Genomic DNA, 27,041 nt, shown 5'->3' with positions numbered 1-27,041 from the left:
GGATGTAACTTTTCCAGAAATCAAGCTCTCTTTTCTGTGATGATTGCCTGACTAAGTTGTGTGCTGCATCACAATTACTAGTAAGTAGAACAAAGGAAAAGGAAACCTGGCAATATATGGTCTGAACTTCCTTCCTCTACAGATCATCCTTAATGCAAATTTCAGAGAAAATAGTGTCAATTTAAACAATAAAACAAACAATACAACATTCAAACTTCCTCAGAAATGAAGACTGTGAACCAGAAGAATATTTCAGGAAGTATAGTGGAACAGCCTGGGCCGGTATCCACCCTATAGCTATTAAAATAAATTAATTAATTAAGACATTCTTAGGAGACATACAAGGCAGTTTTATATATCCTAGAACTGTTCTGGTCTCCAGCCATTTGTGCCTTTTCACACAGAATTTTTTTCCATGTAAGTAGTAGTGTATTTTTTCCTTATAAGAAGTCCTCTTTCACTGTTTTTCCCTTTGAAGCTATGTAAATATTTATCTTATTTAAGATTTTTTTTGGCAGAGAGATGTGATAAAATATATAACAGCAGAATAGCATTTTCATAGAATCATAGAATGGCTTAGGATGGAAGGGATCTTAAAGACTATGTAGTTCCAAGCCCCCTGCCACGGATAGGGCTGCCACCCATTGAATCAGCATGCTGACATACAGTTGAGTGTCATGATATCATCATGTCACCGTTCATTCCAGGTCTCACAGCATCAATATCTACTTACTGCTTTAGCATTTACCTTGACTGCAGTGAAAAATAACAGAGAAAAAAGTCCAGCAGACACTGTAAAAAAAATAATCAGGAGGACAATCCTTGACAGTCTGCTCAGGTATCCATTCAACCCAATCTCTCCTCTGACAATAACTGCTGATACCAAATTGAGAGCAAGTTAACAGGTCAAGACAGAGTGCTGTTTCCTCCAGTAGCCACTCATCCACTTACAATCCTACCTGCAGATTATGTCTTCATTTCACTTTACAGTAATTCTTGATGGATTTCCTTCCATGAACCTCCTTGATCACTTTTCAAACCAATTTATACAGGTGTATGTATAGAATAGGTCAACTATGCATTTGCCATCCATCACATTCTCTGACCAGATATTCAGATACTTACCTGTGTATTGCACAAAAATTATGCTGTGAGTTGATTGTCTTGACTATTTTCACTTCAAAATGGAAGTGAAATTTGACTTATACCTGATGATAATCACATTACATTGAAGTTTTTACACCTATTTACATTTTGCCTATATTTACCTTGGGGAAAAAAAATCTTCTGTTGTTGAAATAAGTAAGATGAGAATAGAAATTGTTTTACTAATACCATATAATTTCACAGAATTTAACCAAATTGTTCACTAGTTTATCTGGAAAGTGTAACTGAAAAAAAAAACAAACAATAAACACCAGGAGTAAAATAATTACTAATCTGGCAGCCAGATTTTTATGAATTTCTAAAGATTTTTAGAAAAATCTAAAGTATTGATGGTAAGTGTAAAAGCATTAAAAAAAAAAAAAAAAAAAAAAAAAAAAACCTGCCATCATTAACCTTGCTTTTAAAATATGCTTCATAGAAGTGCAGATCAGAGAATGCTTAATTTGTCTCTCTTGCAATAAAATTTGTACTTTAAACAGGACTGATATGAAGATCATGTATACACAAAGGGGATCTAGGCTATAAATTAAACTAGAAAACTATTTTAAATACAGAACATAACATATTTGTTTCAGTCTAAAAGAATGATCAGAGGTTTTCCCATGGCACAGGAGTTAGTGACAAAAGGAAAATGTCAGTAATGAAGTAATAAATAATGAGGTTTATCATCATAAAATATTATATCTATGGCAAAGATGGGAAAAAATTTAGGGAAATGTTCTTCATATAACTAAGATCAGCATTATTAAGATTTAATAGCTGGACATTAAACAATGTGGTAAGGAGAAAGACTGACATCTTCTGTTAAATCTAACCTAAATGTACTTTCTTGAAGCTTGAAACCATTTCCACTTGTTCTATCACTCAGATCCTGCTAAAGAATCTGTCCCCTTTTTTCTTATAGCTCCCTTTTAGATACTGAAAGGCCGCCATCAGGTCACACTACAGTCTTCTCCTCTTCAGGTTAAACAGCCCCAGATCTCTCAGCCTGTCCTCATAGAAGAGGCACTCCATCCTGTGGATCATCTTTGTGGCCCTTCTCTTAATGCATTCATACAGGTCTATGTCTCTCCTGTAATAAGGATTTCACATCTGGACACAGTACTCCAGATGAGGCCTCACCAGCACAGAATAGAGGAGCAGGATCACCTGTCTCAACCTGCTGTCCATCCTTTTGATGCAGACCATGGTACAGTTGGCCCTCTGGGCTTCACATTGCTGGCTCATGTTCACCATTAATCCACCAGTACCCCTGCTCTTTTTCAGTAGGGCTGTGCTTGATGCTTTCATCCCCCAGTTTGTATTGGTATTGGAGATTGCCACGAACCAGGTGCAAGATCTTGCACTTGGAGTTTTTGAACATCTTCATCAGTGAGCTGGATGAAGGGATAGAGACCACCTTCAGTAGGTTTGCTGATGACATGTAGCTGGGAGGAGTGGCTGACACACCAGAAAGATGTGCTGCCATTCAGTGAGACCTGAAACAGACTGGAGAGCTAGGCAGAGAGGAACCTTACAAAGTTAAGGATTGACAATTATACAGACTTACAGCTGGGGAGGAATAATTGTACACTTCAATACAGGTTAGGAGCTGACCTGCAAGGAGAGGAACTTCAGAGATGGACCTAGGTGTCCTGGTGGACAACAGGTTGGCCATGAGCCAGAAGCATGCCCTTGCAACCAAAAAGGCCTAGATATTCTAGGGTACACTAAAAAGAATGTGGTCAGCAGGTCAAGAGACGTAAACCTCCCCCTCTATTCTGCTCTGGTGAGGCCACATCTGGAGTACTGTGTCCAGTTCTTGGCTCTGCAGTTCAAGAAAGTTGGGGAACTTCTAGAAAAAGTCCAGCAGTGGGTTACAAGGATGATTAGAGGCCTGGAGCATCTCCCTTATGACAAAAGACTGAGGTACCTGCACCTGGAGAAGACTGAAAGGAAATTGTATCAATGCTTAAAAACTTATAAATGATGGGAATAAAGTGGATGGGTTCAGGTGCTTTTCAGTGGTTCCCAGAGAGAAACTGAAGGACAATGGGAACAAACTGGAACCCAGGGAGTTCCTTCTGAACATGAGAAAAAACATTTTTATACCCAAAACATGGGTGACAGAGTACTGGAACAAGCTGCCCAAAGCGGCTGTGGGGTCTCCTCTAGGTTCAAAACCCTCTTGGATGCTTTCTTGTGCAACTTACTCTACAAAATCTGCAATGGGGTTGGACTAGATGATCTCCAGAGGTCCCTTCCAACCTCTATGATTCTCTTTCATTTTTCAGAGAGACAACTTGTGTATTCTGGATCAAAATCTTTGGACAGATATCTGATTTTCTTTCAATCTCCTGAAAAGAATACAAGTTTTGGTTCCCTCTCCTCTCCTCTCCTCAGTCTCTCTCAATGACTTTCCTTGATTATCACTTTCCAGGTTCTACAGGATGACCGCTCCTCAGACCTGACATGCAAAAAATAGTACTGTTTGAATGTTCTGGGGCACAGGTAGAACAGTGCTTTCATTGAAGTGAGATACTTCTGTAAAATTCTTACAAATGGAAGTAGTTTGGAATGTTTTAGTGCCATTTAATCCCTCCTACCACTTGTTGTTGAACATCCTGCACATATTACTCTCAGCAATTAAAGAGAATCTCTAGGAAAAAAGAACAAAAAAAAAAACACGGAACATCTCATTATTTTCTATGGATTAATGTCTTTTTGCATAGTTGGAAATTCATCAACATATAGTTAGATTTTGTCTTGTCTCACATGTGAAAAGTTAATAATTCTTTCAGATGTGTTGTAATAACTGGGTTCTTTTTTTTCCCTTTCCATCTGGAAGGCACATAATAAATTCTTCCGGAGGTTAAAAAGCCCTTGAAACTGAAGCAAAAGGAGAACTCAGATCTTTGAGGCAGTGAAGATCTCAGTGGGATATGGAAACACTACAATATGAAAATTCATATGCCTTGATTTAAATAAGATATTAGCATATTAGTTCAGCATGAATGTATGCACAAAATAAAACTGATTCTTAACTTTAACGACTATCCTTGAGTACTACAGGAACACAAGAGATGCTCTTGCAATTCCCTTTCTAGATCCCCATCCCCGCTTTACAAGAAGATCAAAAAGATGTTAAATGAGAGAACACTGTCTCAGAGCTTAGGCACCTGGAGCTAAACTCTGTCACATTTGGGAATTAAGTTCATTAAATTGCTTATAAAATGCTTTTTCTCCTCTAGTAGGTGGTGGTGATGAATGGTTAAGTCTGAGGTACTGCAGTTGTCTTTGATGGGCAGTCTGCTTCAAATGAGTTGAAGTTCTGTGAGAATCTTTCTTTGCTTTTTGGCTCAAAGCTTGCTTCCTGAGGTATTTCTTGTGATAAGACTGACTTGTCTAGGAGATTAGTGATGGGTGTTACTATGTGGCAATCAACATCACTGTGTGGACAATTTTAGCTGTTTGCCCTCAGAAGATAGTGCTCAGGACTGTTTACTAGTGGAAGATCTATCCTATGACCAAATAGCTCCTGCTTGCCATAGGAGACTGGGGGATGATGCCATTGTATTCTGTGAAGGCAAGATACAAGTGAGTGCCTCCCTGCTCCCTCTTATCTGCTTGCAAGGCCCAGAAGATAGGAACAAAGGAGTTTCTTCTGAGATCCCAGAGCCAGAAGATGCCATTCCAAAGAGAGCTGACTCAACCACTTTGGAACCATTGAAAAGGGGCCATCATCACCATGGTCACCATCGTCATCAACAGAATAACAATGCCCGATAACCCAGCACTACTGAAGATCAATTACTAAACTACAAACCGTGCTGGATCTATGGTGGTGACTATCTCCCACTTGCTTCCCATAAAGACTCCTTGCTTCTTCTTTCCTATCTTTTCTATCACCCTCCTTCCCTTCCCCATTACCCTAATTCATAATAGTGTCCATCCTCCCCTTTCCCATCTCCCTGATTAAGATCCGAAATAAACTGGTCAAACCAACATTTGAACCGTTGTTTCTTAATCTCATGCCAGGTATACAGATATTAAAAGAACTTGCTCTCCCTCCTACAAATTGGAATGAGACAGTTCTCACTTTCTTTCCTTCCCCTCCTGGTTCTAGGAAGAGTGGTACTACAAGGAAAGTGCCCTTTCCTATTAATTCAAACTTTTAGTATGTGTGGTTATTTTCCCTTTTTTTTTTTTTTTTTTTGGTAAGGCTTGAGTAAAGAGGGATTGTTTGGTATCCTCCAGCTGAGAATAACTATGTCCAGCTGAAAATAACTATGTATGCAAAACAAAGTAAAACAAAACAAAAAAAATGCACAAAGAGGATTATTTTTTTTAAAGGACACATTTTGCTTTAGTCTTTTGAACCAAAAAATATGTTTTAACTACAAGTTAGAAAAAATTTCTGTTCTCCACCTAAGCTAAATATCTACTGATAATTTTGACAACATTGCTAAGTGTGTCTGAATATACACTTCGTCCTTGAATGCTATTTGTTTGTAGAGGTATCTGTATTGTTTGTACATTGTATTTATTTGAATGGTAAAATCTACTTTATTTCCAAAGTCATGCAATGATTTGACTGAGGTAAACCTTTCAATACATTCTCTGCAATACAAATGCTCTTGACAGAGGAAATTTAACTATGATTTTTTTTTTTTAAATAAAAATTTGCAAACTCAAAATTACCCTGGCTTTTCTTTTCCTGTGATGTGAACTACAAAGGCATGTTGGTGATGTATCATAACAAACTATGAAAAAAGTTCACACAACTTGATGCTAATAATATATTTTGAAAAAGCAAATGGGAATGGGAGATAAAAGATTCTTTTTTGGAATCTCAATTAAAATGATACCAGTAAATGAAGGCAGATGGGACAGTGAAATATGTGTAGATTCCAACTACCATCTGTCTGTGACTTATTATCCATCTGATTGCAGGTTATTATTGTTTTTCTCTTATCATTAAACATTTCTTATTTACCTTGTTACACCACTTCCGCATTTAACGCTGAGACCTTCACAGATTTGAGTGCTGTTATCTCCAGTGACTGATAATTTATATAAGCCCTTTTTGTGTCCTTACTTCTGTTCAGCAGGCATCTAAAAGTGAATATTGCTCTCAGCTTAGATTGCTGAGTAATTAATTTCTACCTTCTCTATTCCTGCGTTGCAGCCTTGGGTTATAAGTTTCAAGTAATAATTCACTGTTGCATATGGTTCGTCAAGTTAAATTCTGCAAACTTCTGATAAAGTCCAATTTCCATGCTACATTTAATAGCTGGTCCCTTGGAAATTAATCCCTCTCCATCTGTGATATATTTTTTTCTTCTGCTACTTAGTGTCACAAATGGATTTTTTACCCTGATCTCTAGTGATCTGGTCACCTCTCTTGCAGAATTCACTACAAATGACATAACTCCATGTGCTACTTTTTCTCACCCTTGTATGGTTTTAACTCTGAAGATTACACCACAAGTTGGAATGTCAGATTTGCAGGTGGCAGAACTACACATACCTCTAATTTGAGATTGGTAGCAATGGTGAAGTTTGAGTACAAGCCTAAACATTCTCAACACTGGTGCAAATGCAAAATTTCTGATCTAGCCCCTAGACATAGGCTTTCCACAAAATGTCTGAAAGTGGATTGATGACACCTTCTAAGATTATTTCTCATTAGCTCAGTAAGGTTTATTTTCATGTTGCTGAGCCACTGCAACTAATTATGTGTTCAGCATAAGCTGCTACCTTAACTATACTATTACATGTTCATTAAATGGTGACTCACCCTTTCACCAGAAATGTGTCTCTTTCACTTGACATCAGACTTCCTACCTCATTCATGTCATATAAAGATCATAACTAAAGACCTGGAGTTAAGGTTACAGAACTTGTGAGAAACATTTTACTCTTTCTCAACTCTAAATGACTGGTCTGTTTTTTAAATTTAGACATTTGTTTCTCACCATTCTTAGAGCTGATTTAGTGGTTGCCAATCCTGCCAATGGCAGGGGGTTGGAATTAGATGATTTTTAACGTCCAACCCAAGTCATTCTATGATTGTATGATAATCATAGACACTTTCCCTCCAGATTTTCATTGTCTCCTTCCAGTACTCCATTCCCAGATATCACTGCAAGTACTAACCTTCCTGTTTCCCTGTTCAAAAAGGAAAACTATATGCTTTTATAGTGTGTAGAAAGCATGTAAAGATTAGCTGATGCTACTGCATTGATGTCTTGCTGTGAGTATATGATGTAAGTTGAAGTATGCATCATTTATGGAGTGTTGGATTACAGACTCTCATATCCTGAAAATTCTTTGCTGACAGTCATGGACTTCTGGAAACTGGACACAGCCAAAAGGATAGCACAGATGCTTTTGATGTGCTTAGGTGACCTCTGAAAGTCTCTGCTGGGATGCAGCTATTAGCAATATCAACAATGGACACTGAGTGAGGAGTCAATTAAAAAAAAAAAATTAATGTAGAATTATGCTCTGATCAGATTCCAGGTGAGAATTCAGTCTCATACAAAAACTAATTCAATTAGATAAGCACACGTAGGGAACATTTATTTCATGTTTTCATCCCACTTGTGTTAATTTTTTCTTCCTCTGCCTAACTCAAACTTTATAATCTGTATTTCCATTAAATTTTTTTTGCTTTGTAATACCCATCTTTGGTTATGTTCAAGAAAAAACACCACTGGAGGTGTTAAAAAGTCAGCAAGCAGTATCCTTAAATGTTCTGATATATGTATGAGGACTGCTACAAAAGTAATGCTTCCTGTTTTATGTTTGTACACAACATTAGTGGTGGATAGTGGTGGTATGGGAGTAGAGATTGAACCTTTCCACCAATGCTACACTAAATTTGGTTGCTGTGCAAGAGATGGCAGCAGAGGGGCAGTCTGACAAAATGTTATCTGGCATGAAAACAAGGTATGAAACAAAGTTGTGTAGTTGAATTTCTCTGTGTAGAAAACAATTGCACCCATTGACTTCACCACTCTTGCTAAACATTTCTGGGGACCAAACAGTGGATGTGACCACAGTGAGGCTGTGGGTAGTGTGTTTCAGCAGTGGTCACAGCATCAAGAAACATAAGCCATGTTTTGGATTGCCATGCAGACTTTTGCGAGCATGGCTCTCATGCTTGCAATGCGGGCTCTAGTTCATCAGTGATAAAACCGCACAGCTAATGGTGGTGATTGTGTTGAAAAACAGTGGATTTGGCTGACTACTTGTTCAGTCAGTGGTATTGTGCTCTCTCTATCTGTTGTTATTTTCTTGGAAATAAATAGGAGGCACTATTTTCAGAGTGACCTATATAGAGTTGCTCCAAGCAAAGTGTTACACAAAACGACCTGTTGTATAATTCTGTAAATTCAAAATCTTTCACTGTTCCAAATTTTGTGTCAGGCTGAACAGCATAAGTACTGAGTCTCCATGTCAAGTAACAATTACCTGCCTTGAAACATACAGATGCATAGTTCCATCACACAGTATTTGCCATGCTAAATCATAATGATGTGCAAGCCTGCAAGTTAAATGTTCTAATTTAAGAAGTCAGTGACTGTGGAAATCGAAATATTATTTCATTTTATGAAATAAATTTAACTTGGGTCATTTTAGCTATGCACCGTGCCTCTTCTCAATTTAAATCTCTTTCTGTCATGTTATTTTTGAGCTACACTGTACAACCTTCATTCAGATTGATTCAATATGAATTCAGATGTATAGTCCCATTTTACTCATCCATTAAGTTTTCTTGATTTGAAAGGACCTACTCAACTGATTTGACAGAAAAAGTGTTACACAAGTTCCTATACAAAGCTGTTTTGGTTAAGATATTTCCACACTGGGAAAAAAAAAAAAAAAAGAAAATTGAAAATTGGTTTTGCAATCCCTTACCTGATGTTTATTAGTGTGATTCGACTGTATGCCATTCTGTGTCAGTTAAGGTTCACTTTATATTAATAAAAATTACAGTAATACAGAAAGGCATGATGTGCTTGGAAATCCATATTCTAGATTCTCTGGAAAAATAGTGATCATGTTGGAGTCTCCCATTAGAAAACACTTGAGCAAATGATGAATAATGCTTCTATGATTCTGGAAGTAAATTCAGAGCAGGTGGATAAGGCAGCAGGAGGCCATTTTGAGGAGAAATGGGCAGTTTCAGTCTCATTACATATTGCATATTACATATTCTCAGCCCCACCTGTATGTAATGACAAAGAGCCAGACATTAATAACAGTGTGTAAGGACTTCCCATTGAAACAAAGACGCTGAAGTTGTATATGAAGTTTCCAATTGTTGCCAGTAATGAAAAAATAATTAATTTTGAAGGAAAATGAGTGTGAAACCATTATCAAGATAAATACTAAGCTATGGAAAAAATACTGTGCTGTTAAGGATCCTGTTCCTTTTTGCTGTTGTCTACATCTCCTCTTTTGTTTTCCAGTGGCAACCTGTGCTGAAAGTCTGTAGGAGTCATGATAACCTGATTACTACCATCAGTGAGCTGATTGCATTTTCATCCTGTCCTAATCATTGACTGCAGGAACTGCATTCTTCCTGGCAAAAGCTTCTGCAAGAGTGGAAGTATTGGCTTCCTCGTACATGGATGATGCTATTTTAGAGTAGATTTAACTGAGCACTACTTACATTTGGAGCTATGCTTTATTATTAATTGATTAAACCAGCAGACATAGATTAGTAATCTGGATTTTTGTCAATTTATCGACAAAGCACAGTCCTCTTGTTTGTCAACCTGTAGATGGTTTATTCCATTACTCACCTAAGGCATCTTCTTTACCAACTAATTAACCAGACATTTTGTATTAGTTTTCAGGTACCAGTCTGCATTTTCAATTTTTATTTTAAAACAAAAAGGTTGTCTGCTTAGTGACTTTTCTACTCAATGATCCCTGAGTTCTCTTGGTGATTTATTCTACAGCAAATTAGGAAGCTGTTTTTATGATTAACTTTACCAGGGCTGTGACAAAGAGCTCTTCAATAAAGCAAACCTCTTGGGAGAAACAGAGGCCAAATTCCACTCTCTCTGTTGAAAGAATGAATTACTAGTTTGTGAGAGAAATAAAATAGACTTAATTCTCTCAAGATTTGGAATGAAGTGTGAGAGTTTGCTTTGAGGCATGCCACTAATCATCCAAAATTTAAAAACAAATTCTATAGAAATTTAAGAACATTTTAAAATGACATTTTCAGTTGGTCTTCTAGTAAAGGTTGAGAGATTTCCCTGTGTAGTAAGGCATTAAACCAACATACTGGAGTTATTTCTAATCCCACCCTGTCCCAAATAATTTGTACATCTAGCCTCTTACCCCACAAATAAATTACATCACTGAGTATGTAAGATAAGTCTTTGCAAATGGGGGTAACTTCCTAGCTACTTGAGGAGGCATTTAAATGTTCTCTGTCTGAAGTAAGAATAGTTAATATTAGATGAATGGAAATAAAGGGCTGCTCTGAAAGTAGTGCTTCCCATTTTCCTGTGTTGATCCACAATGTCAGAGGCAGATGGTGGTGATAAGGCAGAAGTTGAACCTTCCCACTCCATCACATTTTGTTGCCATGTGACAGACAGCAGCAGAGGGGCAGTCTGAGAGACCGAGTCTGACACAGAACTGCATATGAAGCAAAGGTTGCACTGAATTCCTTCTTGTGGAAGAAGTGGCATCTGTTAACATTCACTGATACTTGCTGAGCGCCTATGGAGATGGAACAGCGAATGTGATCACACTGAGGCAGTGCGTGGTGCATTTCAGCAGTGGTGACAGAGGAGTGATAGTGATAGTGTTATGAATGGCCTTGCAGATTCTGACTAGCATAGCAGGCAGGCTCTTGTTCATCATTGGCAAAAATGCACAGTGGTGACTATGTTGAAAAACAGTGTTTTGTAGCTGAGATTTTTTTCTATCAGATCATGTTTTTGTATTTGTTTGTAGTGTATTTGCATCTGTTGTTTCCATGGAGATAAATAGGAGGCATTACTTTCAGAGTAATATATGTACATTTATCCTGCCTCTACAAGTAGGCAGATGTATTCGAAGACAGGTGAGTCTCTTATAGTAATCTGTTAGTCTGTAAGTGTGGAAAGCATCAGTGTTTTCTTAACGGCCACAGAAGCTCAGAAGGTGTCCTTGAATCAAACATATTTATTTGTTCATTTACAGAAAGTATGTTAATTATCCAGATGAAAGTAGCTACTGAGATGATTCTTCTTAATATGAAATTCTCTAATATTTTCTTTCTACTATGGGGCACCTCTATGTTTTGTAATTCCATAGAACCTACGAATAAAGTCAGTAAGAACTGTGTCTACATTACAGGACAAAAATTACAAACTAACTTGTTTTTACCAGTCAGGAAATTATTATATCATCTTATGCTGCCATCAATCATTATTTAAATTTAAGTATTTTCTTTTTTCCCCTGGAGACTACTACTTCTATTACTTAGAACAATACTAAATATCACATTGGCATATCCCCCTTTTTTCAGTGAGCATGCCAAAGTGGTGTACACACCTTGAATACAGAATACTTAGTCAAATGAATCTAACTACCTTTTGAAAGTGAGAAATTTTTAGGAGGCATACCACATTCTTGATATCATTTGATATGTGAAGTTCAGAATAGCCTATCCAATGGGAAAAAAAGGACAGTTTATAGATTTCAACTTAAATTAATCTGCTACTTCTCTGTTTAGGGAATATTTCCCTTTTGAAAGAGCTTATTTAAGGCTATCATATCTTATATCTCTTTTTCAGATGGTCTAAAGCACTTCACTTTTGTGAAACTTTCTTTCCTTACATTTCCAAGAGTGACTGAAGATTTATTTTTGGTTTTGTCTTTTTGCTCAAGAAACAAATATTCAATTACTTTTTATTTAAAAATCATCTTCTCTATAGGGATTTTTCTCTGGCAGTGGCTCTTTTTTTTTTTTTAACTAGAACACTTACAAGCATTCACTTAATTTTATTTGTACTTGTGAGTCTCATTTTGAATAGAGATATGTAAAGCATTTCCCATTTTGTTTTTATTTTTTCCCTATAGCTACAAAAATTATTATTGTGTATCACTTCTGCTGAAACACATGCAAGTCCTGAATTAGTTTTAAATTACAATGTTTATAGAAGAAAAAAATATGACTTTTCTTATTTTATTTTATTTTTTAGCATATGTAGCAAACTAGACATAGAGCCAACACCCAGCATTTTAGAAAGAAGTATAGTGAGAATTTCTGTCCAAATATTTTGTACTTTTTATTTCTGGCTCAGTAAAACTAACAATAAATAAGTAGTTTGGAACAGTCAAAAATAATGTGCACTAAAAGAGCTTCTTAAGGTCTCATTTTTATCATATCTTTCTGCACTTTTCAAGTATTACTACTTTCATAACACAACTTGGGAGAACCATTATAGATACTTTATTATTAAAAAGAAAAAGAGGTGTTCCTTTTGTTTTCATACAAAATGAATAAGAAAAAAGAGTTAAGATTTACAGAGCCTCATTTTTTTTCAAAATCTAAGCTCATTTAAATGACTTGTGCCAAACTGTATTCTTTAATGTTCTGACTGTAAAACATAAATTGGTTGAAAAATGAGCTAAAGATTTTCTGTAAATCATTAGTGTTTTTCATCTATACAAAAAACTTCAAACTTGTCCTTTTTTCCTCTCTGAATCCAAAAAAGAGAAGAATTTATAATTGCCAGTTGTTTACTTAGTCTGGTAATCAGTAATCCAAATCAAGTAGAGGAAAAATGACAGAAATATAACCAACTGAAGGATCTAGACAGGAAGCAGAGGTCTTTTTGCCTGGCTTGACTAGACTTTGGGCTTTCCTAAGCCCAAACTGTCTATAGTGTATGGCTTAGCATGTAATACATTTATTTATCATGCTATGCAGACTAAACTTAGCCTTCACCTGAGGTTGCCTATGCATCTCATATGCCCTTGCAGCAGGCTACATTCAAGTCATTGCAGGAAATTCATTGAGGCATCTTCATGAGAGAATTTTAGGTTGCTTTATTGTATCCACATAGAAGGCCGATGACAAGATCTCAAGGGTGATTAAAGACTTCTTTGGAACAACAGTTGTTCACAGTCAAAACTGGCCATAGGGACACATCTGCAGATAATTGATACAGACAGTTGGCTAACCTAGTCCTAAGCACTGCCTTTGGGTTGTGTGCACAGTATGATTAAGAGTGAATGTGTGATAAATTCAATCCATTCAAAAGCTGATTAAAGGGCATTTGTCTTCATACATATTAGAGGGAAGAACATAAGAATGTCAAAGACAAAATTAGAATAATTCAAAAACTGAACTTTTCTAGAGATGTGCATATTATCCATAATTTGGTGGGGGAGGGGAGGGGGGAGGGGGGAGGGAAGAACAGTATAGAATTATAAGAAATTCTTCCTCACTCCAAGAATTATTATCAAATTTTAAAAATTAAAATATTTGGCAGTTCTGACCTATTTTCCACCTTTCTGATAGCATCTTTCCTCAAGATAACTGCTTCTTTTCACAAAGATAACGTCATAATGGACATGTGGTCCATTCATGTGGGCATAAAAATTCAATGCAGTAATCAGCACAACTATAATCAGCATTGCTTCTGGTACAGCTTCTATAGGTCCTTGCAGTTAGCATGTTAGACTGCAAGAGACTTTCTGAAAACATAAAACAACAGCTATTATTAAAAACTGTGACATTTCTGATAAATAAGTGAGGTTTAATCTTCGTTAGAAGAAAAAAAAAAAGTGTTTCCTACATTTCCAGCTCTTTACCAGCCTATTAGTTTTGAGGCTTCAAAAAACTCTTTATATGTACCATTTAGGTTTTCTGGTAATTTATTAAATGACAAAGATGAAGTAGGAGGAAAAGTGGACATTGTGTCATGATTAACAGATTGGATGAGTTTTTTCCAGATCTTATCTAGCACTGACAATGTGTTGGTGTTTTTTGATTGTTATATCAGTGACAGTGATCTTTACAGAAATACAGGTATTATTCATTTTTAATTCAGTGTCTCTTAATCTTTTGCTTTTTTTGTTCATCTATCTTTTTTATTTTCTGAACTCACTGCTTAGCCCTAAAGTATCTACTTAGAGCACAGGATCAATGGAATGTACTTTTATTTTGGGAAAAAGGAGAAAAAGACCTTCATGACTCTGGAAAAGGCAGTTCTTACATACAAACCTGTAGCAACCAGAAAAATATGAGGCTTCACTGGATATTGAATCAAAATGAGAATTAAAGTGTGTGAAAAATTGAAATGCAAAGACTACAGGGAGAGTTTACAGTGCTATAATATTCTTAAATAAAATGGGCAATATACGTAGGTTTAAAGCATTTGAACAGAGTTAAATAAATATTTAAGATTCTTGTCCTAGCACTAGCATTCCAATTCAAAGTACAGCAGACATACAAAAAGTCTGCAAAAATTATATTTGTTATATGCAGAAGAAGTCTAGTATGGGGCCTCTTATACAAACAGTCTCTGACTCAACCCTTGGCATTAAAGAAAAGGAGCAGGACTCAGTGTGTGTAGGATGTAACTAAATCAATGCAAGTAAATAATTTTGATACTGCAAATGTACAATTTTTGGCTAAAAAAAAAAAGGAAGTTTACAATTTAATTTTTCTGGTTAAAAACACAGGTCATACAGATGTTAGAAAGGAATAAGCTAAAACTACTGCATTTAGCCTTGTTCTAATCTATTATTAGTGTTAGCCATGAAGGAGTGAGTTAAAAAGGCAAAAGAGTTCATCCTGTCTCAGTCAGCATGAAGAGTATATTACCTGCTCTTCCACAGTGAGGTGTCTGTTTGTAACTAAAAAGTAAGATAAAATTACCAAAGAAAATATTTTATTCTTGAACAGAGTCAGTGAAACAGGATATTAACCCAGTTTATTGCAGACAATAAATTTCCTCAATGTATTATGAACAATCGCTGGATTCACCCTGGCGCCTGGCTCTACAGGCCCACTCCCTCCTTTCTCTTCGTGTGCAAAAATAATCCTTTCAAACTATGGGTTTGGACTCAAAATAATAATTAATTACTAAATTACAGAAAGTTAATTCTTGTTAACTCAAGGGTTTGGGGGGGAGGTGAAGGGGGCTGTTTTTCAGGGTTTTGTTGTTTTTTTTTGTTCACACTTGACTAAGTTTAAACACATTCTTTGTTGTCTTTTTCTTTGTTGTCTCAGCTCCTTTTGGAAAAATAATCAAAAGAAATCCATACCAAGGAAGATTGCTTTGTATTACCCAGATGCATGCATAATCCTCACTCATGAGAAGAAGCTGAGGATCAAAGTGCAATAGCAGAAATAGAGCAAGTCAGAAGAAGGACTTGCATCTTCTAATGACAAAGAGATGGTAAATGGAACTTCTTTTTGAAAGCTGGGACAGTTCTATAGTTTTTCAAAGGGAGATAACCGTACACATTTGCTGGAGCCTTCAGAAGGCAAATGTTTCTTGAGAAATCATACTTATGAATCTGAGCTCATAGATTTGTCTTCTGAGGATAACAGTATTGGTGCTGTTTTTTTCGACTGTGACAAATTAGCTAGAGGATGAAAATTTATTTTTCACAGTGCTTTGGCCGTTTCTTTATATTTCCTTGTATATGGTAGACAAAGGCAGATCTTACTTGGGAATAATGTAGTTAACAACCACCAAGACTGCCTCTGAGTTTTAATTCACTTCTACAAAACCATTAGAGCTGCCACTGCCTGCAGGCGTATTTAGTTGCATTTTCACCAGTGTACTAACACTTGAATCCCTGTAGTACTTCCTCCACTCATTACTCTGGATTTCTCTTCTACAGCTGGTTTCAGAACTACTGGGTTATGCATAATGATATGAAGTTATTCGTCTTGAAAAACTAGGTCGTTGAGATGTAAAGTGAGTCTCTCTGTGCTTTTGAAAACTGTGTATGATGCAAAAGTTCAGTACTGTTGTTTTATAGTATGTGGTTACAACACACAGCCAGAAAGTATATGTTTTTGTTAGTTCTCACTTGCCTGTATTCTAGTGGCACTCTCTTTTTTCTCATTCTTTTATCTGGGTGTAGCAAGCTGCGCACAACAGCAAAGCAGTTTGCCGGTAGCAACAGCAAGATCACTCAGTTGTAATATTTGGCTCCTGGGGACAGTAACAGCAAGGAGATCTCGGTCAGTCCACATGTGCTTTCTCTTTTTCTTCCTCTTGAACTATCACCATGATAGCAGAAGAACCTAGAGACAAAGGAAAAATCCCCACTCAAAGAAAAAATTTTGTGTACTTCTCCTTGTTGTGAGTCATACTGCCATACCATCAAACATTCCAAGACATCAGTTGGCCTGTGCTCTACTTGCTATTTAGTAGTGAAGCAGCTCTGCCCCTGCAGATTTCAGTATGGCTCAGTGCTGGAAAACGTTGCACACTTGCACACCTCAGTCTCAGAAACATTTCTTTTACTTATATAAGTGTAACCTGAGCTTGCAATTATGCATTCATATGAAATAGCATGTTATGAATGATGAACGAAGAATGCTTAGCAAACTAATTAACAATACATTCAAAAGACATACTATTAAAGTAAGACCCTCACTGATGTATATTACAGAGGTTCTCTCTCTTGTACTTTTTAAAACAGATGATCTTTTGATAAATAGCAAAATTTTCCAGTGACAGAATTATCTCCAGTGTAAAGTCATTTGATTGTTTCATGGGTCAGAACTTCACCTATTGACATAAATATTATCACATAACTCACTCGGTGCGTGTTAAAGGGGGGTTTTCTTGCAAAGATTATATCATTTAACTACTGTGACAGTTTAACTGTCTAATCAGATACAGCAAATCCTGCTTTTCACACTGCTAATATTTAAAAATATAACAGCTCTTAGATGACATCTAATTGCATGGTCAATTATTTCTGCCAATGGCTGGTTCAAAGTGGTAAGTGGAAGTAGAACTCCAACCTCAGAATCATCAGTTCTGAAATTATCTTACAAAAAAGAAAAGTTTGCTGCTTACTTTATAAATCTGTTACTCATTCACTGCCTACAAAATGAAAGACAACTTATTCAAGAAGCAGAAAAAGATGTTGGTTGCAATAGGACATATATGGAAAAAAATTTTCTTTTCATTTGGATAAGGGTACTGTAGATTTTAGTGGCTACATGGCTAGCTCTTGCTCGTGAGTTTGTTTCTTCTATTACAGTAATCAAAGCTGTTGTCTCTACTCTGTGATGAATGCTCAGCTGAAAAAATGTTTTATCTTTCCTTAATAGCTAGCAACAGCTTTTTCTTTTGTTTTGTTTGTTTATATAATTTGTTCAGCATTTTTTCCCTTAGATCTCTAACAAGTAATTAAGTTAACTGTTTCCCCATTGGTAACAGACTCCTACACAACCCAAACTCTCCAGTGATCTTACCATCAGTGCCTTCTGCTCTATCTAGGGACGTTTTTATCTTAAGAATATGACTGCTCTAGCAGTCATTAAAAAGGTTTTATGAAAATGTGTGTTACTGTTCCATATCCTCTGGTCTTTGGCTATCTTGAGTCTAATAAATTGAAACAAAATAAAAGGATTGATAAAGGTTAACTCAAGCTATGTTTACAGCTCAGTATGCAGTCATCTACACTCACAGTGCTTTTGACTCATCTACACCCACTTGCAAGAAACTAAGAGTAATGTCAGTCCATTAATTGTGGGGCTGATTTGTTATCATCTCAAATTTCTACTGCAAGTTGGATCAAATGGAAGAGTGCTACAATAGATTCCTGTTACTCTAAAGAAACAGTCTGCAGTTCAGGAATCATCAACAGAAGGGCTGTGCTACTCTTGCACTACAGGCAATAAAAACATTGTACAAGACAAACAGAAAGATTTAACATCATTATTTACAAAGTTTTAGTGAAATTCCATGCATTTTAGCTTATTTTCAAGTGTAAGTATATCTCTATTCAGCTGAAATTGAGAGAACTGATTAGACACACTATTAAAATGTCATCTAAATGTGCAGTGAGATTGGTGCCTCAGTGTTTGAGCTTCAGTGATTTTTTAGTTTTGCTGGAGAGTCTGCTTTTTTCTGAAACAATACAAGTTGCTTAAGTGCTCTGCAAAATAATGGTAGATTTTGTGTTGTTCAACATGGGAGATTTAAAGTTACCACTTCTGTCAGTATAAATTGATGTGTGGAAAATTAGCTCTAAATCAGCACCTAAATGTCATGACTATGAGTCTGTCTGTAGTCATAAGGATATATATATGCCTTTACCAAGTAAAAATCTCATCTATAATTTGAGATTTCATTTTTACATAAATACTTTATAAATCTTGTTTTTATTCCAATGTGTAATTAAACAAATGTCAAAGTTTCGAATGTTACTACAAAATAGAACTGGCAGCTTCTGCAAATCTCTGTTCTGGCATACCCTGTTAACAGTATTTGCAGATAGATGGCTTGGCAGATAATAATCACAAAATTGCTATAGAACCATCATCTTCCATCTGCAGAATTTTCCTAACTGATTCACTCAATAATAAGCCACATATATTTAGACTGTTGTCATATAACATCCACTTGAGAAGGACAACCAATAATCCAAAGCATACATGTGCCTACTATAGACATTGATATTTAACTACAAAAATCATTTTTATCCTCTCTGATTAAGCATGTTAATAAAAGTATAAATGCATTTTAATTACGCATTTAGAAAAACTGTGATCTTGCATTTCTGTTAACTTATACATACCATAGCATGATGGAACATGCTACATCTTCTAGCTGGATTCAATTGAATGAATGTGCAGAAGCTTAAGTTGAAAAAGTATTATAGGTGCAATCCATTCAACAGCCATATTTCATTTGCTATTTGTAATCTGATAAAGTAGATCTTGTAAATAAGATAACAGATAACAGTGCAACCCTGGAGAAAGTCATTCTATAAAGTTACATGGGAGATAGATCTGTGCTGATTCATGAACCTGTTTTATTTCTGTATTTCTATACTGATTTCCCTGGATTTCCTGTTATTTTACAAAATTAAATGCATTATTTTATGCTCCAGTGAAAGTTAGCTTAAAGACTCTAGCTGAAATCTTGTCCTACCACAAAATGTCTGTCTTACTTGAATACATCATTCATATGCTGTTGTGCAGCATCATAAAAAAGAACGTATTTCAATTTTGCAGATGGGACTGTCCTTCATTGTGTATTCATTACTAGGGTTACAGCTAAAGAAATACAAAAAGCAATATAGAATTGTTATTCCTCCATTTAGTCACTTCATATACTCACTCAATGGACAGCTTCTAATGCTATATATTATGTGTCATAATTTACGCCACCATTATATTTTTAAACTTATTAGGCATTGTTTCTGTTCAACTGCTTAAATGATTCTTGGGTGACTAACTTAAGTTTTCACAAATGTGAAAAATTATTTTCCTGGAATGCAGTCATTTATGGCTGCAGGCTGAAAATCCTATAAATCTTCCTTCTCATTAGACATTAACAAAAGTTTTTAACTTATTATACAGAAAAATAATACCATGAAATTCTGGAATAAACATCACATCACGTTATTTTTCGATATTTGCCTACAGACCCAATTAGAGGTCTTCAGAGATTTTTCAAGTGGCTGCTGTGTCTGACATGCAATTCCATAGCTCAGTAGCTAAAAAATATCAACACCAAAAAATGACTGAAGTATAACATTGTGACTGTACATAATTTTTATGTTGTAGAAGAGCAGAGAATGAAAAAACTCAAGGGAAATAGGACGTGGGAATGAAAGATTCAAAAACTGATTCAAGGGCTCTTGTTAATTGGACAAAGCCAATCAAGATAAAATAATCCATGAGCTGGAGTTGAATGTTGACTGTAGGACTGGGCTATAAATCTTGTCTCATAAATTGTCATTAATTATCCATTTTCAGTGCCACACTTCAGATTTTAATATTGAATCATTATGACTAGACACTAAATTAGAACGCAGTGAACTGAGTTATCTGTATCTACATCTTCATAATAAGAAGAAAACTAGTAATATTTTGTCAGAAAACGGAAGAATCTGGCATACTTGCCCTTAAGGGAATGAAAATTGTTATTCCATGACATAATGTGGATAGACATATTCATATAATCCATATAATTTTTTTTCCAAAACTTTATTATTTTTGAGTCATTAAAAATATATATGATCTTTACAGTCCTAAGTATGCAAGTAACACTGTGTTGTGAATCTTTCTTCTGTAATACATCTAATTTCCATTATTTTGTGTCAGTTGAGGAATCATCTGAGCCTTGAATTTTTCCACTTGAGGTTGACAAATAGCAGACTGTATTAATACCTGACAAGATTTCAGAATTGTTGCTCTGTATTAAACTTTTAAAGACCAAAAACCTGTGACATTTAAGGAAAAAGGTTTTGACTTTTGGATTATTGATGGATGTTAAAAGCAACTTAAAAACGTGTACATAATATATTTATTAAATTTTTCTTCTGAAATTAATTGTTGCACATGGTCACAATAGAGAAGAAAATGTGAATTTTTAATTGTCTTGTGCAGAATTAATTAAATTGAATGTTCAATAGCTTCCTATCTATGTAGCTTGAAAAAATTTGGACTCACATTAATTTATGCCCTTTTTCAATTAAGTACCTCCTTTCCAATGACAGGCTGGACCAGGCTTTGAGTACCCTGATCTATCTGTAGGTGTTCCTGCTCATTGCAGGGGAGTTGGACAAGATGAACTTTAATAGTCCCTTCCAATTCAAGCAATTCTATGATTCTATGATAATTCCCAGTCAGAGATTAGCACAAGGCCAAAGGAGAACTAAATCCTGTAACACAGTTACCCAGTGTGAATTGCACACTCTTAAATTACTATGAAGGCAAGTTCACTTAACACTTCTATTAGTAGGATCTTGTAACACACAATATTTCTTGTGTGTCACAATGGAAGCAGGCCTATGATCATACATTTTTTCTAATGAAGTTAATAGTGTTCTTTAGTTCAGATGATGTTTATTTATATAAATATATTATATAAATATTTATATAAATATATATAAATGGCATAGAGCATGTTGGAACTAAAGACGTAGAAGCCACAAAAGGCTTTGACTTGTCTGACCAAAACAACTATAATCACTGAAAAGACTATTTCAATCAGCAAAAAATAAATTACAAAATTGCTAAAGACCACTATTGAACTTAGTAGAGACACACTGAAACAAATGGATCCAAAAAGTGAAAAAGTTCAAGTTTTAACTCATACAAATTCAGGTTAGACATTTGTACGCATTCCTCATCTTGTATGAGTGTTTATACTGCTAAGCTGCTACACAACAACTCTTTAATGATCCATCCTGTCTTCCTTCCTTATACATTCTATAAAAATAATTCAAGAATGCATACCTTCTTTTTCTCTGCCTCTTCTAATTCTGCTTACTTAGTTCAGCAGAAAAATTGAACTACTGCCATTTGCAATACATGTACTCTTGATCCTTATGTTGGAGGAGTTCACATGCTTGATCCATCAAGGGGTGGAAACTTGAGCACATTAGGACTACATACTTGCAAAACTGAAGCTGCTCCACTTGCAGAAGAATGCTTCATGCAGCTGTTAACTTATTCAGCCCTGTGCTGGAGCAGTGAGGCCAACAAGAAATGGAATCAGTTGGCAGTGACAAGAGCAGTATTTTTGAAAAACAGTGGTGGTTGTTGAGTTGGAAGAGAGAGAAGAAATTAGTCATTATTCTTACCACCTGTTCCTATGCTAAATATTGGTATTAATTATCTAGTTCAAAAATGCCAGGCAGCTGAGCATAGGAGGTTCAGTCTAAGTGGCTTGAAGTGCTTCATGTTGCTGTTCCTTGGGAATAGAGGAGCCTTTAGTGTGACTACTTGATAGTGGTGTTTAGCATCAGGGATGTCTCAATCTCTTCTCTTTATTAAGAAAGAACAGTATATATTTCATTTCTTTTTTTCTGTTAACTGATTCCTCAGATTCAAGATACTTCACCAGACTTCTTTTTTTTTATGAAATTCATTTATTAAAAGAAGATATAATTTTAAAAACTTCTAATTTTGAATATGACAGAAATTCAGAAAAAAACACCTACCTTTCCCCATCATAATTCCAAAGATTCTTAGTTAGTCTTACCTCAAATAGTACTGAAATATTTTTATTCTTTGTAATTAGTTATAAGGTTTTTTTTTTTCCTACTAGTAATCATACAGGAGAATTACCCGTGACTGTTACTCCTCCAGTTTTGCGTGTACTTTAGACAAAGGGATAAAATGTGAAACAGCCAGAATTCAGAATTGTAGAGAACATTTATTTTCTCTGCTCTGAATCCAATCTATTTCAATAAGTTTAAATGCAGTGCTGATAACATTGACAGCATTGTATAAACCAGACTTTTTGGATGAAATATAAACAAAATTTCAGGTACCCATATATCATACCATATACTTCTCAGTTTTTATCTCTAATTGACAAAATCCAGGTCTAGAGTTTTGATTTCCATTTAAGTTGTCATAAGTTTGCATAATCTATAGCAACCTCATTAAGTTAAACTGACATTGAGATTCTACTAGTAACTTTAGAGATCGGTGGAGACTATCTCCCTTATTCAAACTGTGCAATGAAGTATATAATGAAGATTGAGAATACTTGTGGATTCAGTTGTAGTCTCAAAAGGAACATGGAGGAGTTGCTTCTTTTTTTGCTATCATTCTTCTGTTAGCTTCAAGTGTGCTGCTAACAAGCACCCTAGAGTGAGGAACAAACTAGATATTAGTGAGCAAGGAAGGGGGAAAGGTGGAAATCAAATATTATCCAAAGTTCTTATATTCTGTGCTGCAAGTGGCAAATTGGGTTTTGTCTTTCTAAGATATGTGAATTTAATCTGTCTATCTGGGGATATGATCCTGGGGAACCCTTTGACCAGAGCCCACTTGACTTATCTTCAAGAGTGATCATACAGCCCTGTGAGTAAGGTGGTTGAAACTGGCCCTCAAGAGTCAAGTGCACTGATATTTAAGGGAGAACCAGAAACTTGTCATTTTCTATAAAAATATCCTGGCCCTATTGGAATAATTTCTCCTGGCAGTAAATGATACTAGGAAATAATCCATTGGGGTAGTCATTATCAGGATGCATGCTGTTGCTTTCAATTTCTCTTTAGCTTTTTTATATTTTTTTCTTCTTCTTTTTTTTTTTTTTCCTCCCCAGAAAGCCACATAGTCTGCCTAACAATAATTTTATATTTGCTGCAGTGTGAGGTATGTTCATCAATGCTTCAATTAGAAGTGCAAACCTATAATTACCGTCTCCACAGCCAGAAAAATGTGAAGTTTCATTTGTGATGATGAATATGCTGCTCTTTTAAAAAGTTTCTCAGTGTATTATTAGAAAGTAAAGGAAAAAAAGAAACAGAGATTTGTCTGACATTTCCACTAGGGAAATGGCAGTTATATTGAGACACTTTTGTCCCTTTCGTAGCAAAACATCAAAGTCTTATACCTATTCTTCGATGTATAGGACAAGAATATAGAGACTACATATAATTTACTTAGAATAAGTGACTTTAAAGAACATAACATTTAAAAAGATGAAAAGAGTATTAACTCCACTGAGATGTGCATTTCTATGCCATTAAAACGAAAATAAATGCTTCTCTGTAAGAGCAGACTTGAGCCAATGGCTGAAGATTAGGAAGGAGTTTTTATACAGTGAATACCTCCAGTCTTAGAGTATACCTTAGAGCTTCATAACACTCGAGTGATCTAAGGGAACATCGATACTTCAGAGAGCTGCCGTCCTCTGCTCCCATTTCCAGCTTAGAACTCGCCTCAAAGGAGGCCATACCATCCTTCCGCCACTTGCTAAAGAATTTTTAATTTTAGTCAGCTAGAAGTCACTGCAAAAGCTTTTTAATTGTCCGTCAGGTCTGATTGTATTGAAATTACTCCTGATGTACATCAGTATAAAAGTATTTAAGACCTCAATCAATGTTCACAGATCTTGCTCTGCTGTAATGCAGTTAGAGAATGAAAGCAATCTCAGATCATAGATTCTTTTTCATAGACTCAAGCTACTGCAGAGAACTAGGAACATCTTAGCTTGCCTTCCTCCTTTTTTGCAATTCTGTGCCAAGTATAACTCCAGTGGCCATTATGTTCTATAGCCACTGATATCTTCTATCAATATTACATCTAGCCAGTTTCTTCTTTGAATCCTTCATTACAGATATTCTGCACAAAGAGTTTCAAAGGCATTGCTGCTTTTTTTATTTATCTATATATGCTTCTACAGATACATATATGACATATGTAGATATATATATGTCTTATTCTACTAAAGGCAAATAAGCAATGAAAGAATACATCTGAACTGCAATTAAAAAATAGGTAGTGGATAAAGGCTGAAGCAGAACGTCTGCATGGAGAACAGTGCTGATTCTCCAAAGTTCACAATTCAAAATGGCTGGGTAGAAGTGACTCCTATATTATTTTCAGTTGAGCTCTGCTAAGTATGATTTTTAAGTTCCTGCTGTTTCAGATGTAGAGCATGTGGCATTGAGAGGATAATAAACAGGAGGCAATTGAAGATTAAGGTTACTGAATAAAAAGAGCTATTGTCAACTAGATTTGTAACAGAAAATGTACTGTTGATAAATAAATGGCAGTATTATATCTCAGTGGGTGGATAAAACTGTTCATAGGGTGGACCTCACTTTATTCTTATTTATAAATTCAAAATTGCTGAAATTCAAGCAGAGACAGACCTTTAAAAAGAAGTGACAAATTAAAAAAGTGTCCTAGAAAACAGGAAAAAATGGAGTAGAAGTGTATTTAAAGTGGGTAGTTTCTAAAAGACAGTATGAGTCTAGCTCAAAAAATAAATGCATACTTCATCTCAGTTTTCAGTAAATACAACTCTACAACACAGAGACAAAGCAGGATAGCTAATGGGAATGCCTGTACACAAATACAAATACAATAGTTAAGGTGAAATAAAGCACAGATGGCTGTATTGTTATCAAAAAGGTGGGATAATCCTTAGCAGAGTTATTTAATAAATTGTCAATTGAAAACTAGGTTCAATAGTGTGGATTTTTATTAATTCTATTACGTGATGGAAAATGTGATGGCATACGAGTGGGAAGGTTCAACCTCTACTGCCATACTACTAACATCTGCCTCTGATGTTGTGGGCCAACATAATAAAATAGGAAGCATTACTTTCAGAGTAGACCTCATACTATCAGGTCTTGAATTTAATGTCTGAATAAAAGAAAAATATTAGTTTCAATTAAGAGAGTGATAAAATGAAGGCAATGCTAACAAAACACACTAGGCTTGATTAAACTCAAATCCTTAGATGGATAACCTATTTCACTATAACTATTAAAAGGGATTCTGATTTGCCACAAGTGGGTCCTATCCAACCAGTCTGGAATTTTCCTTCGAGTTGAAGACTATCTTAATTATGTCCTCAATATTAGAGTTATGCATAAAAAACTAGAAATGTTTTCAAAAATAATCAACTCATTTTGATAATTTATTTCTTTAGTCATGACCAACTTTAATAATCATCCATATTTTATTGACATAAACACATCATACTTTTCTGCTGATATTTTCTTCTCTGCGAACTTTGCAGTCTTTATGACTACACCATTAATAGATTTTAAGCTCATAGGAAAAATATGGGGATGAGAAATATCACCCTAATTTTGAAAAAGAGACTTGAGCCACAGGATGAATTAAGAAAGCTAGAAAGGGATGAATGGATGAATGAGGAGTGGTTTGAAATGAAGCCCCACTCTATTCAGCTTCTTCTTCCCTAATTTCTGCCTTTTGATTTTCAAATTTTGTAAAGGACAAAATAAACAGTCACTCCCAATAACTTTTCTCTTTACAAGTCCATGATTTCAAAATATCCATATTTGTTTGCTTTTTGTTTTATGAATGACCCCACAAGTCCTTCCCTGCCAGCAGTCTTTGTATATGTGTAACTCAGTTCCACTAACAAATATTTCATCTAGCTAAAACCTTAAAGATTTACTCATAGTTGCAGCAAATGAGAGAAAGGCACTGTAAAGGAATGTTTTCAGTTTTTCTTTTTTCCTGCAGATGCACACAATACTTTGTAATAAGTAAACAAAGAATATTTCAGGCTGAAATAAAGTACATGCTAAGATGGATTCTCAAAGTAGTCCAGCTGAGGTGGTAAGGCACTGTATACCATGCATTCCAAGAAAGTTAATTTGACTTTTAAGGCATCTGTGTGTATACTACTTTTATGGCAGGAAGTATATTAAAATAAAGCATGTTTATTAACTTTGTTTGCACCATTTTCAGAATTGTGTGCATACTTATAAATTTGCATACATGTCTGCAGGTAGAGATATGTGACATACTTTTGTTCTTAATTTTCAATAGATGTTTTTTATTTATTTGGTGTTGTTAGCTATCTAAAATAACTGTGAAGAAATCTTAATAGAAAAGGCCTTGAAATATTTATTTTTTATTAGAATCTAGTCTTTATTATAAAGGGGATTCTTATATTGCTAGTATCGTGGAAGTCCTAGAATGTTTAACACTGTTATTCTGTTGCACTGAGAGATGCCTAGAGAGCCTAGAGAGCCATTGGTGAAATTGACTTCTGTGCATCTCTGAAAATAAGCTTGTTTCTTTATATGATATATTTTAATACTAACTTCTTTTTCCAAAACGATGATTTTTTAAAAATTTCTTTTCTAAATGGTTATTTTCCACAAACACCGATTTTATATTATATCCTGCATTCTAAACAGAAATTATCTAA

This window comes from Tympanuchus pallidicinctus, unplaced genomic scaffold (genome assembly GCF_026119805.1).
Source record: "Tympanuchus pallidicinctus isolate F22 unplaced genomic scaffold, pur_lepc_1.0 scaffold8, whole genome shotgun sequence".
Classification (NCBI taxonomy): domain Eukaryota; kingdom Metazoa; phylum Chordata; class Aves; order Galliformes; family Phasianidae; genus Tympanuchus; species Tympanuchus pallidicinctus.
This window is presented reverse-complemented; position numbering follows the sequence as displayed.